The sequence below is a fragment of the Hyperolius riggenbachi genome, chromosome 7, assembly GCF_040937935.1.
Source record: "Hyperolius riggenbachi isolate aHypRig1 chromosome 7, aHypRig1.pri, whole genome shotgun sequence".
NCBI lineage: Eukaryota > Metazoa > Chordata > Amphibia > Anura > Hyperoliidae > Hyperolius > Hyperolius riggenbachi.
The window spans coordinates 284458609-284471580 of NC_090652.1; the positions used below are offsets into that span (position 1 = coordinate 284458609).

The following is a 12972-nucleotide window of genomic DNA, read 5'->3' on the forward strand; positions in this document are numbered from 1 at the left end:
TATTCACGTGGATGAGTTCCATTTGGGATATAGGGATTAAAAAAAGGCTTGGAAGGCAAACACATTATTTGGTACTTGTGTATTATCCCATCTAGCAGAACGGGCTCGGCAGTTAGACAGGCTGGAAAAGTGTGCACTGTGCTTCTTGAGCAGCTGATTCACCACAGATCAGCTGCCCCGTTCCACACAGCTTTCCTCACTGCGCTGTGTTGGCTTTTCCAAGCAATAATGAGAGGCATGAAACCTTCCCAGCCTGGAGGAGGGGAATTACAAGTGATTGTAGCAGCATACCAACTCTGCCTAATCACATTACAGCCCCTCTACTCACATCTTACACAGACAAGTGCTGTGATTTTGAGACGGGCTACAACACTGTGCAGTGAGGAAAGCTGAATGGAACGGAGCAGCTGATCTGTGGTGAATCAGCTGATCAAGAAGCACAGTGCACACTTTTCCAGCCTGTCTAACTGCCGAGCCCGATCTGCTAGACGGGATAATACACAAGTACCCATTATTTTTTAAAATACAGAAAAAAAATGTGAAAATAATGGTTGCATATGGTTACATTTACTTTAATGCAAAAAGACACCATCCTGAGCTGAGTGATGGGTCTAATCACCTGGGATAAAGCAGGAGGTGAGCTCTGAGTTCATTCTAGACATTAAATAGCCCCTCACACATCTGACAGCATTAATTAAATCATGAAATAAACTAGTCAGGTGTCCAGAACCGCCGGTGTTGTGAGCAGACAAGCTTTATATCACATTATGGTGCGGAAATAGAGCCATATGGCACTATTTTTCCTAACTGCATCAGGCAAAAATACTGAGGTATGAGGCTAATCATAGCTGAGCCTTTATTAAATCAGTTGCAAATGCTAGCTTAAAGCAAGCCTGAACTAAAAAAATAGATCTTACTAGATAGTTAATTGAACATTATGTGTAGTAATAATGGTAAAATAATGGACCATTTTCAATTTAAAGGCTGAATTTTTAGGATGAGTTCTAAACAGCAGCCATGACAGTGTGACTAGAATCCACTTTACTCAGCTGAAAACAAACAGAAATAAAACTGTTCAGGAGAACCAAGGTTTCTTCCAACTGCTGTTCATCTGCCTCATTTGCATAGATAAAAGCCTTGTTTTTTTGTAACTTTTGCAATGAACAATCAATTATATAAAAGGGTAGAAAGGAGCCTCAGACAAGTTATTACTATGACGTGTACACTACATGCCTATGTTTATCTCATCATGGTGTCACATATCAGTTCAGGTATGATTAAAACGACACCTGCACTGATAGGGATATGGACGTTTCCATATTTATTTCCTTATACACAATTCCAGTTGCCTGGCAATCTTGCTGATCCCTTTGGCTGCAGTAGTATCTGGATCACACACCTGAAACAAGCATGCAGTTTGCAACTTGTCTGACTAGATTGAGTCGGACTTCAGTAAGAAATATCTGATCTGCATGCTTGTTCAGGGTCTGTGGTTAAAATTATTAGAGGCAGAGAATCAGCAGGAGAACCAGGAAACTAGTATTGTTTAAAAGGAAATAACTAAGGCGTCTCTATCCCTCTCAACTCAGGTCCCATTTAAGGCTAGTGATAGTTGAAATAGCATCAAGCCCAAAGTGTCAAGTATAGTTATACTCCTTTGGGACAATGTATGTCACATAACCATCATTAGCATTCACTGAAGTATGAAGACTGGTAACCAGGGCCGGATTTCTGTAGAGGTTACAAAGGCCACGGCCTTGAGCGGCTGCAGCCCAATAGCGCACTGGGAAATGAAAAGGTGGTTGCTACATATGAAATAGGAGGCTGAAAATGGAGAAAAATACTTGAAAAAAGGGCAGCTGATACCCAGGGAAGCTGTTCATGAAAGGGGCTACAGTACATGGATGATACACATGGAAGAGGGGGCTGCCCAGGAATAGAGATGTCGCGAATATAGAATTTTCCATTCGCTAACAGCGAATGCAAACTTCCACAAATGTATGCGAACCGTCATAGACTCCAATGGGCCATTGAATTTTAAAACCTACAAAGACTGTTTTTGGCCACAAACGTGATGGAAAAGTTGTTTCAAGGGGTCTAACACCTGGACTGTGGCATGCCAGAGGGAGATCCATGCCAAAAGTCCCATCAAAAATTACGGATCGGGTTTTAATCCCTAAGGGGCAGAAATCACATTACATTCCTACATATGCACTGGAGTGGTACTGTGCCTGCAACTTAATGTAGCAACAGCAGTAGTGTGCACACAGCTCTTGTTGTCATTGGGCTGTGGAGTGTCACTAACATAAAAAAAAACCCACAGGAGTACTAGCCCTCAATAGCTGTTTGGGGTGCTTTCACAGCAAGTGAGGATTGGAACAAGAACACAGGCCTAGCTAATGCTTTTCCTACCTTTCTGCAGCAAGTCTGACCCTGATCTCAACAACAGTCAGCGGCCAGCAGAGATTGAATTCAATATGGCCAGCGCAACTGCTTTTTAATAGGGTGATGAGGGGTCCAGGAGGGGGTGCTAGCTGATTAGCTGCCATGTGTCTGCAGACTGTGAGGTCAAAGTTTGGCTACATGATGATGTATAGGGGGCGGTTTGAACACATCATACAGTATGTTTGCAGTTTGTGAACACGGAACACAAACAGCGGAAATTCGCTGGGAACTGTCTGCCGGCCAACTGTTCGGCCATCTCTGCCTATGAAATGTGGGCGGTGCAGCTACACATGAAAGGAGAGCCAGTATACCTGGCCAAGGGATAAAAAAATGTATAAATCCGGCCCAGAGACTTGCTAGATCATTACTCGAGAGTTCTTCACTGATAGTAAATCTACTTTTAACTACCATTTTTACAATTTGTATTCATAATTTATAGTTTTTTAGTTTGTCTTGGTGTTAAAACAAAAGCTTTACTTATATGTATCTCAAACAGTACCCTGTGTGTCCTATTTTAAAGAGAATCTGTAATGTAAAAATCTTATCTAAATAAACATACCATCCTGATTGTTGTCATCTCCTAGCCCCCTCTGTGCTTTTGGCACTGCTCCCCACCACGATCCTGGCAATAAAACAACAGTGTTAAAAACTGTTGTAAACAAAAAAGATGGCTGCAATCCCGGAAGTATGTCAGCAGAGCCTGCGTGTTTGAAAGAAGTTACCTTCTGCCTCCTGTGGGTTCTATGCAGCTCAGGCATGACTGGAATGCTGGAATCTGATTCTAAAGTTCTCACAGCTGTTTTTCTGAGCCGCTGTCTGGTCTCTGCACGGCTCTCTGCCAGGGCCGGGACAAGGTGATAAGGTTCTCCAGCACTAGAGGCTGAGATGTCGAGTTGCGCCCCCCCCCCCCCCCTGAATTTTGCTGGCCCCATTGTAGGTAGCAAAAGTGCACCTAGTATTAGGAAGACCCCTGGCCCAGTTTAGATAGCTTGATGTACCCCCAGTATTAGGTAGGTTCCCACCACCTCAATATATGTAGCCAAATGAGCCTCCAGTATTAGATACTGCACTCAACAACAAGTTTTTTGCTATGTGACATCATCCATTGAGTTTGGCCTGCATTTTATGAGTGGGCTGTCATCCATTACCTCTGCTGTAGGGGACCATTGTATCACACTTTGGAACCATTTCTATCAAAAATCATCTATTTTTATTTTTGATGGTAATAGTGGAGTATGACTCATTGCTCTAAAAAGGTTTTTTGAGGACTGCAGCCTCAATACCTTATGGATTGTGCCTGGGGAGACCAACCTATTGATTTTAAGGGGAACTCTAATTAATGTTATTTGTATGTATTAATGTATTTGTCTACATGAGTGTTTTTTTGTCCATTAATAAAGATTTTTGTAGTTTCTTATGCACCCAAGAGCCAATCCTCTTTTTCTGCTGCTTCTTACAGTATTTGATAGGTTGCCTCCCAGTATAGATAGCCAGATGTGCCACCAGTATTAGGCAGCCCCAGTAGCCAGTATCCCCAGTATTAGGTAGTCCCCCCCCCCCCACCAGTAATAGCCAGATGTGCTTTAGTTAACCCTCCCCTCCTCCCAGTAATAGTCAGAAGTGCCTAAGTTAGCCACCCCCAATAATAACCATAGCCAGTTGAGCCTCAGGTAGCCTTCTCCCACACACCAATAGCCAGATGTGCCTCATGTAGCCCCCACCTTTCCCAGTAATAGTCAGATGTGCCCCTCTATACCCCAGTAATAGTCAGATGTGCCTCTGTTATCCCCTACCTTATAGCCAGATGTGGCTCTTGTAGCACATCACCTGTAGCCAGATGTGCCTCATGTAGCCCCCACCTTCCTCAGTAATAGTCAGATGTGACCCCCAGTAATTACCACCCTACCCAACAGCTATAGCAGCAGCATGTGCCCTGCTTTTCCACCCGTTCCTCGTCCCCCCCACCCCCAGCAAAGTATGGATCACAGCGGCCAGTGGGTGTACAAAGATTACAGCCCAATTAACTCACATCCTGATCTGCAGGCTACAGTCCGGGTGCTAGAGGTCCAGGTGACAGGTCTCCTCTGCAGCGCCGCTGCTCACATGCTTCCTGATACACTGATACAGGAAGTACGCGAGCGATGCTGGAGAGGAGACAGAAGAGACCTGTCACCTGGAGCTCTAGCACCCAGACTGTAGCCTGCAGATCAGAATGTGAGTTAATTGGGCTGTAATCTTCGTACACCTGCTGGCTGCTGTGATACATACTTTGCCGGGGGCGTGGGGCGAGAAGCGGGGAACAGCAGGGCACAGTGACAGGATGGGGGCTGTAGGGAGAGAAGACATAAGTCAGGCACTCTTCCCTGCACCCTTGTAGCCCAGCGCTCAGAGGCTTGGGCCTGCCCTGCCTCTGCCGGCTCTGCTCTCTGCTATTCAGCATGTCCCAACTACCTCAGCCTGGCAAACACGCTGTGAGCAGGGATCCTCTCTGTGCGATACACAGCAAATACAAAGGGGTGTGGAGGGGGCGTGCATAACTCGTCTTCATTACAGCAGAGGCTGCCCATACCTGATCTCTCTTGACAAACCTCGACAAAGGCAAGAAAAGTGGATACAGTAGAGAAGGGGGAACTAGAAGACGCTGCAGTAAGCCACAGCACATCAGAAGAAGTATAGCAGCATGTAGGATAGGAGAAATAAAGGTGTACAATTTGTTACAGAGCCTCTTTAAAACAGGAGGATATTGAAATGCTGCGCTGACTCTCTCCCGCTCGCTCTCCTCTCTGTTTGATGCAGTTGGGCATCGGCCAAATATTTCTGAAAAGCTCCCTATGTCACTGCATCGAAGTCTGATTAGTAAACTCGGCTCTCACAAATGAGACCTTGATGGGGACATTCATGACTCAAAAGAAAAAATTCACTCCAGTCTCCTTTCATGCCGAGCTCCGAGTTTCCTGATAAGCCATTTACTTTGTACCTCTCTCCGAGCAGAGCTGCAAGGAAGCAAAATGTTATAAAAAGCATGTTGGCTATTAAATGGCCCAGTGGTATATTTGCCTCATTTTAGAAGAAAGCTCGTCATCAGTGTTCAATTCTGTTTCCTGGCTTCCTGGAGGGATTTCATTAGGTGCCATCTGTAGCTCGCACAATGTGGCTGTGGTAGGCTGTGAGGTTAATCTGAGGTCTGAGGCTAATCATAGCCAAGCCATGGAGGAGGCACCCATCCTCTCCACCAACTACTGTTTTTACCATTGGTGGTCTGGGTTACTTTGAACATGAACCTCTTTAATCAAGTGCAAGGTTTCCTTCTTTCACTCTCAGGCCTATAGAAGGAGGGCTGTTATCTCACATGTTACAGCATTGGTTGTGTATAGTATACCGGTAAATGGGGAATTAGTTCTAGTATCTCTCTGCCACATTAACTTGTTGCAGATGCAGAGATCACTCATAATGACATATCATTGCTGATCACCATTGTGCAAGCTGTGCTTTACACTATCTCCACTTTCACAGTAACCCATCCTTACACTAACTTGCCAACACACTAGCTCTGCCTTCACTCTGACCCTGCCTTCCCGCTGACCCTGCCTTCCCGCTGACCCTGCCTTCCCGCTGACCCTGCCTTCCCGCTGACCCTGCCTTCCTGCTGACCCTGCCTTCTCGCTGACCCTGCCTTCTAGCTGACCCTGCCTTATCGCTGACCCTGCCTTATTGCTGACCCTACCTTCTCGCTGACCCTGCCTTCTCGCTGATCCTGCCTTCTCGCTGACCCTGCCTTCTCGCTGATCCTCTCTTCTCGCTGATCCTGCTGCCTTCTCGCTGATCCTGCCTTCTCGCTGATCCTGCCTTCTCGCTGATCCTGCCTTCTCGCTGACCCTGCCTTCTCGCTGACCCTGCCTTCTCACTGACCCTGCCTTCCGCTGACCTTGCCTTCCGCTGACCCTGCCTTCTCACTGACCCTGCCTTCTCGCTGATCCTGCCTTATCGCTGACCCTACCTTCTCGCTGACCCTGCCTTCCCGCTGATCCTGTCTTCTCGCTGATCCTGCCTTCTCGCTGACCCTACCTTCTCGCTGACCCTGCCTTCTCGCTGATCCTGTCTTCTCGCTGATCCTGTCTTCTCGCTGATCCTGTCTTCTCGCTGATCCTACCTTCTCGCTGATCCTGTCTTCTCGCTGACACTGCCTTCTCGCTGATCCTGCCTTCTCGCTGACCCTGCCTTCTCGCTGACCCTGCCATCACACTGACCCTGCCCTCACACTGACCCTGCCCCCACAATGACCCTGCCCTCACACTGACCCTGCCCCCACAATGACCCTGCCCTCACACTGACCCTGCCCCCACACTGCCCCTGCCCCCACACTGCCCCTGCCCTCACACTAACCCTGCCACACGCTCATGCCGCCCTCAAGCTAATCATTCCCGCATGCCAACCCTGCCATCACACTAACCCTTAACTTACTTTAAACCTACTTTTAGACTAAGATACCAGTACATGATTCTATGTTCAAATAAATAATTCAAACACACACACACACACCTACACACTAAGCCTATACTTACCATTACACTAACCCTACACTCACAATAATACTTCTTATAGAAACAAACTACTATTATCCGCACTCATACAAAACCTGTTCTCACACTAACTCTGCACTTTTGCAGTAATCTACTATTGTAACTCGCACTGTGTAATAAGTAGCCCTTTACACTGAACCTACTTGTTACATTAACCCTGCCTCTTGGTAAGCTTCACACTTTCCTACATTAACTTTACACTCACACTATTGTTCACTGTATTGTTCATTGTTATTGTTTAACCCTACCTTCTCACTGATCCTTCCTTCATCCAAAACTAAATCCCCTGTCCTAGGCATGTTTTCCCCACTTCATGTCAGGTAGAAATGACTCCACAAAATCCTCTGTGCGGGCAGAAGCATCACCGACACCAAGATGAACAGCGACCTGTGCTGCTCACATATGATGATATGCAGAAGCTACTGGAGTTATCATTTAGGTGCAGCGTGTTTCCTGCACAAAGGATCCAGCTGCCCATCTCATGTATTTCAATACAGTGCCAGGTCCTTATCACTGATATAACTTGGCACCTAAACACACCATCTGCCTGCAAAAATGATCCTCTCTAAGGAGCCCCAGCAGTCTGTAATTCCTTAAACAGAAGAACCATCAGTCACCAGTCCTGACTGCTTGCATGGATACCAAGCTGCCGATTGGTGATTGTGGCTCCCAGGTGTGCGAGTTCCAGCATGTACCAGGGCATGCATACATAATATTTCTTATTAAAATATACAATAAATAGAACCAGTAATTTCTCACAGGCCATCAGAGGTCCATGCTACCTGGTTTATAGTTTATATCTGCTCGGTGGAGGCATCCTGGTTGCAGTTTGTGTAATGGTTTACTTTTGGAGGGTCAGTGGTGCAGAGCTTATAATGATGATTGCAATATTTATCCAGGTTTCTGCATCAGTTCTGCTGCTGATTATGATCACAGTCGTGTTTTAGGTGTCAGTCAGGCCAGAGGCAATGTGACTAGCACTTGTGGACCTCCTGAAAGTATGTTAAGCATATACCTGTGCTGTGAGGCAAAACGTTAGGTACAAAGGTCCCTGAGCCATTTCATTGAACAGATCTGTAGCCAAAATTGTAGAAGTCAGAAATTGTTGTGTGGCTTCTAATCAGTGTAGCTTGCACACATAAGCTCTCTGATGTGTTTAGTTTAGGAAAATATTATTTTATCATTTCTCTCTCTTGATAAGGCTGTGAAGGAAAATTAGAGTAAACCTATTAACCCTTTCAAGCATTACTTTTTCAAACAAGTGTTATTTTCTTAGAAGTTACCAAAAGTCTATTTCTTTATCCTGGAAAGACCTTTATTTTGTTTTGATTCCAGAAAACCAATGGTTGGTTCCCTTAACATTAATGTTACAAGATAATTATGTATTTTATAGGATACATTGGTCTGAGCATTGCAGTGTATCGGTGTGTTTTTAATCTATTGCATGGCATTTTTTTGAATGAAAATAGGAACTATTATGAGAAGACATGCTAGAAAGTCAGACGTAGATGATGACACTTAACATAGTAACATAGTTAGTTTGCTTGAAAAAAAGACATCTGTCCATCAAGTTCAACCAGAAGGTAAAAAACAAAAACAAAAATTGTGTGTCAAGGCTGAGCCACAAGGTACAAGTCATGTAGATGTAACGGTTGTGGAATTCTCTCCATGATCAGCGCACAAGACGTGCGCTGACACTGCGGAAATCCTCCACAAGCGTATAATTGCGGGAACCCAGCAAAAGGTGCAATGCACCTGTAGAGGGAAATTCCTGTCTGCAGATGGCGCTGAGGAGTGCAGAGGAACCAATCCTCTGTACCTCCACAAATGCCAGACAGGAATTGTACGAAGCGCAGAGCGCAATCGCAAGGGAAGCAATTGCGAATGAGAACGAGCAAAGGGACAGGTTGTATGTGTGCGCGCCAATCTAGTCGCCACCCCACGACAGCGCACACACAACAGCAGATACGAAACAGAAATGCAACCGCAAGAAAGGCGATTGCCAAAAGTGACACAAGGCAGATCAGAACAGAATACGAGGATAGCAAAGGCACAGCAAATCATACAATGAGGAGATATGGAAAATAACAAACGCTAACCGAACGCGAACACCGCACTCATTCGCAACAGTGCACGCGTTCATGCGCGGTCTCCACGTGATAAGCACAATATAGACAAGCACGCCTAACTAACCATCGACAGACAAACATGTAACAGAGGATGCGAGCGCTTGCTTAATGGTTACCTCACCAATAGAGACAAGCACGCCTAACTAACCATCGACAGACAAACATGTAACAGAGGACGCGAGCGCTTGCTTAACGGTTACCTCACCGAGCCTCCAGCAAGCGTTCGTAGCAGACAAGACAGACACATGAAAACAGGGACAAGCGAGAGATAGGATCCACAGCACTAGCGAAAGTGGCTAGCGCGATCCAGGAAGACAGAACAGAAGGATCCACAGTACTAGCGCAGGATGCTAGTGCGATCCAGGTACCGAGTAGCAGAACAGAAGGATCCACAGCACTAGCGCTAGGCGAGTGCAATCCAGGCAGACAGAGTAGCAGAACAGAAGGATCCACAGCACTAGCGCAGGATGCTAGTGCGATCCAGGAAGGCAGAACAGAAGCATCCACAGCACTAGCGGAAAGTGGCTAGCGCGATCCAAGGAGACAGACCAGAAGGATCCACAGTGCTAGCGCAAGATGCTAGTGCGATCCAAGTGAGACAGATCAGAAGAGATAGCTGGTAGCAACCGCTGCACCAGCTATACTCCAAGAACAGAGATCGGGAACGATTTTCTGTCGACCACCGCTGGGACAGGACAATCGCAAAAGAACAAACAAAACAGATAAGCAATCCTAACTGCACTAGGGGAACCTGCCTAGCGCAGTTTCAGAAATTACTCTAAGCTGATCTTCAAAGATCAGTAAGGCTTCAGAGAGTAAGGCTGACACTCCTCCAGGAGTGTTTCACAGGAAGGAATCCTTATGACCAGCCAAGCATTGTGGGAAACACATAGTACTTATAGTACACGCCTCCAATGAATGTGGCCAGGCAATTTGCATGACAACGTATGCAAATTCCTCTGCAAGCACAAGCTGCAAAACTGACAGAAGCTCTTCTTTCCAGAGTCCTGCAGCATGCAAACCTAAACAATGGTCAAAAAGCTGCCTGCCTGCACAGGCAGCTGAGCAGATCATTACAGTAGAGACTCTGCTCCTGTATATTTTTTTATAGTGTATACTGCGCATCTGTAACGTGTAGAAATTACTGGCATAGCTACATAAGCTACAGTGGAAATTTTACAGTGCTCGCTTTGAAAATAAGTGTTAGTGTTTGCCCCCTGTAGTAAAAAAAAAAATTAATTTGTTGTTAATAAAGTTGTGTAATTTAAAAATAGTTGTTTGGCGGAATCCATTATGTTTTGCAGATGTCTGCTATTATGCGGGCATCATTGATACACTACTGAATTCTCTGATTGGCCAAATACTTCTGAGTCTGAAGCATTGAACTAATCACAGGGTGTAGAATTTTTCTTTTGAATACCGTGGGAATCAATTGTAGACCAATCCCAAGACTCTGTACAACTTGGTAGTATCTGAGTCTTGTGATTAGTCTAACATTTTCATGGTATTCCCATTTTCGAGGTAAACCCTTCGCATTCTTTGATGGGTCCAATACTACCAATTATTTCCTAGTCCTGTGATTGTTCTAAAATTTCCAATTTTAGGCCAATCACAACACTCGTAATTTGGAAATACTCGTAGCATTGGACCAATCAGAGTATTGAATCAGAGAATGCAGAAGATTACCGCGGAAATCGGAACACCATGGAAATTTTAGACCAATCACAACACTTGAGTACTACCGAGTCTTGGATTGGTCTAAAATGTCTGCAGTATTAGGATATCCACAGAAAAATTCTGCAGCCTGTGATTGGTCCAGTGCTTCTGAGCTCTGTGATTGGGCTAAAATTTCTGAATTGCGATAATGCATTATTTCTTCGGAATACTGATCTCCGGGACCAATTATCGCTGCAGTAAGCCCATTTCTGATTGGAAACTAGGAAATCGGTATTCTGGAAAAAAGTGTATGACCATCCCTAGTTCTGAAGTGAGCAGAAGCAACACATAGTCCCTTAGAGTGCACAGGGATGGCTTTGTGACATGACATCATAGCCTAGGCTGTGACATCACTGGGAAGGTGGGGTTACATACCAATGTACAGCAGTATGTAGCTATAGGAATGGGTTCTGATACTGAAACCAGAATAATTCTCATAAAGTTTGGTATCCTAATTCCTGATTCTGAATAATGTACCACATTCTTCTATGTGTTGTTGTGGTGCCTCTTTAACCTTTACTAGCATTAAAAGGATTTGTTTGAACTGTAAGATATAAAAATACAAAATGTCTTACTCATCATCTAAGTCTTTACTGAAGAACAGAGTTCATTTATACATTAGTCAATATACATTCTGCCTGTGCTGTACAATGAAGCCATGGCTGACTCGCGTGTTGCTGGGTTAACTTGCGTTAAGCCAGACTGTGAGTTAAGAGCGGAAACGTGACATAACCATAGCTTCATCCGTAACGCTAATCACTGCTGCAGCCTCACCAAGATGTTCCTCACATCAGAACGTGGAAGCCTGGACTCCAGAAACGTACACATCTTAAGTGATGCACGAATAAAGACAAAAAAGGAAAAACCTGAAAAAAAAATGAAAAGCATCCAAAAATAGAATAACTGAAAGGAGTTTAAAGAAAAATCGTGACCAAGCATTGAACTTCATCCCAATCAGTAGCGGATACCCCCTTTCCCACGATAAATCTTTACCTTTTCTCAAACAGATCATCAGGGGGCTCTGTATGGCTGATACTGTGGTGAAACCCCTCCCCCAGCATGATGTCAGGAACATAGTGCTGACATCACACTGCAGGAACCTTGTTGCATTGTGGGAAATAACACCTGTTTCCAACTGCCAAAAAGCAAGCAGCATCTCCTTCCATTGACATCACCTGCCAGAAGTAAAAATTACACCATATGATATATGTCTGAATGTAAATCAGGGAGAGGAAAGATTTTACAATAGGCAAACACTGACTAAATCATTTATACATAATTATTGTAAAAATGAAGCACTTTTGTTTATAATGTTATTTTTACTAGAGTTCCTCTTTAAAAGGGAAATATAGTTCCATCCTCCATTCACAAAGCATTTTTTACCTGCATTAGCAAAGGCAGTTTGTGAAACAGCTTTTGCGTCGACATTTAGGGGGTTCCTGAACCCGCATGTTCCTAAATGTTCCTAAATATTTGTGGGTTCACCCCTTGCCTGCCGGACTGCACTACCCAATATTTGCCCAATACAAATACTTAAAATTAACATAATAGTAACACTTTGGCAGAAAAATTCACAATAACTATCATAATACAAATTTCAAGCTATTGCAAATTACGATGCATAATTTAGCAATGACTCGTGGTTTTGCAAAATTAAGAAATTTGCATCACAGGAACTTTGGGTGCCAGATTTAGGGTGTCAGATTGAGTCAGGTAAAAAGGGCTCTGCGTGGCCGAGGACATTTGGGTGCCGCTGTCGGCCGTAATGTGAATTACAGCTATAGTGGGGCTCACTAAGTAATTCGGACACTGGCAAAAGATGGAGCCCAAATTAGGATAAAAACTGCACAATTTGGCCCCAGCAATATCTGAAAGCTGAATTGCATCTTACCACTACTGTACAGCACAAAGCAAGTGGATTTGGTGCAGTGCTCTGGCTGTGTAGCGCCTGCGTTGGCCACCACTATAGCTGCAATGCTATAATCCACGGTCCGTGCACGGGCAATTCGGGATTCCGGCAAACCCCAAACTACTTCTCCCTCAGAGTTGCTACGACTCAGAGGGGGAATAGTATTTAATACCGATGGGAATTTGAGCAGCCG

General features: G+C 44.8%; 1 protein-coding gene across 6 annotated transcripts in view; it reads left to right on the forward strand.

Annotated features, from left to right (window-relative positions):
- The window catches only part of LRP1B (LDL receptor related protein 1B), a 2031260-nt gene that overhangs the window by 583915 nt on the left and 1434373 nt on the right, over positions 1-12972 (forward strand). The window lies entirely within an intron of this gene.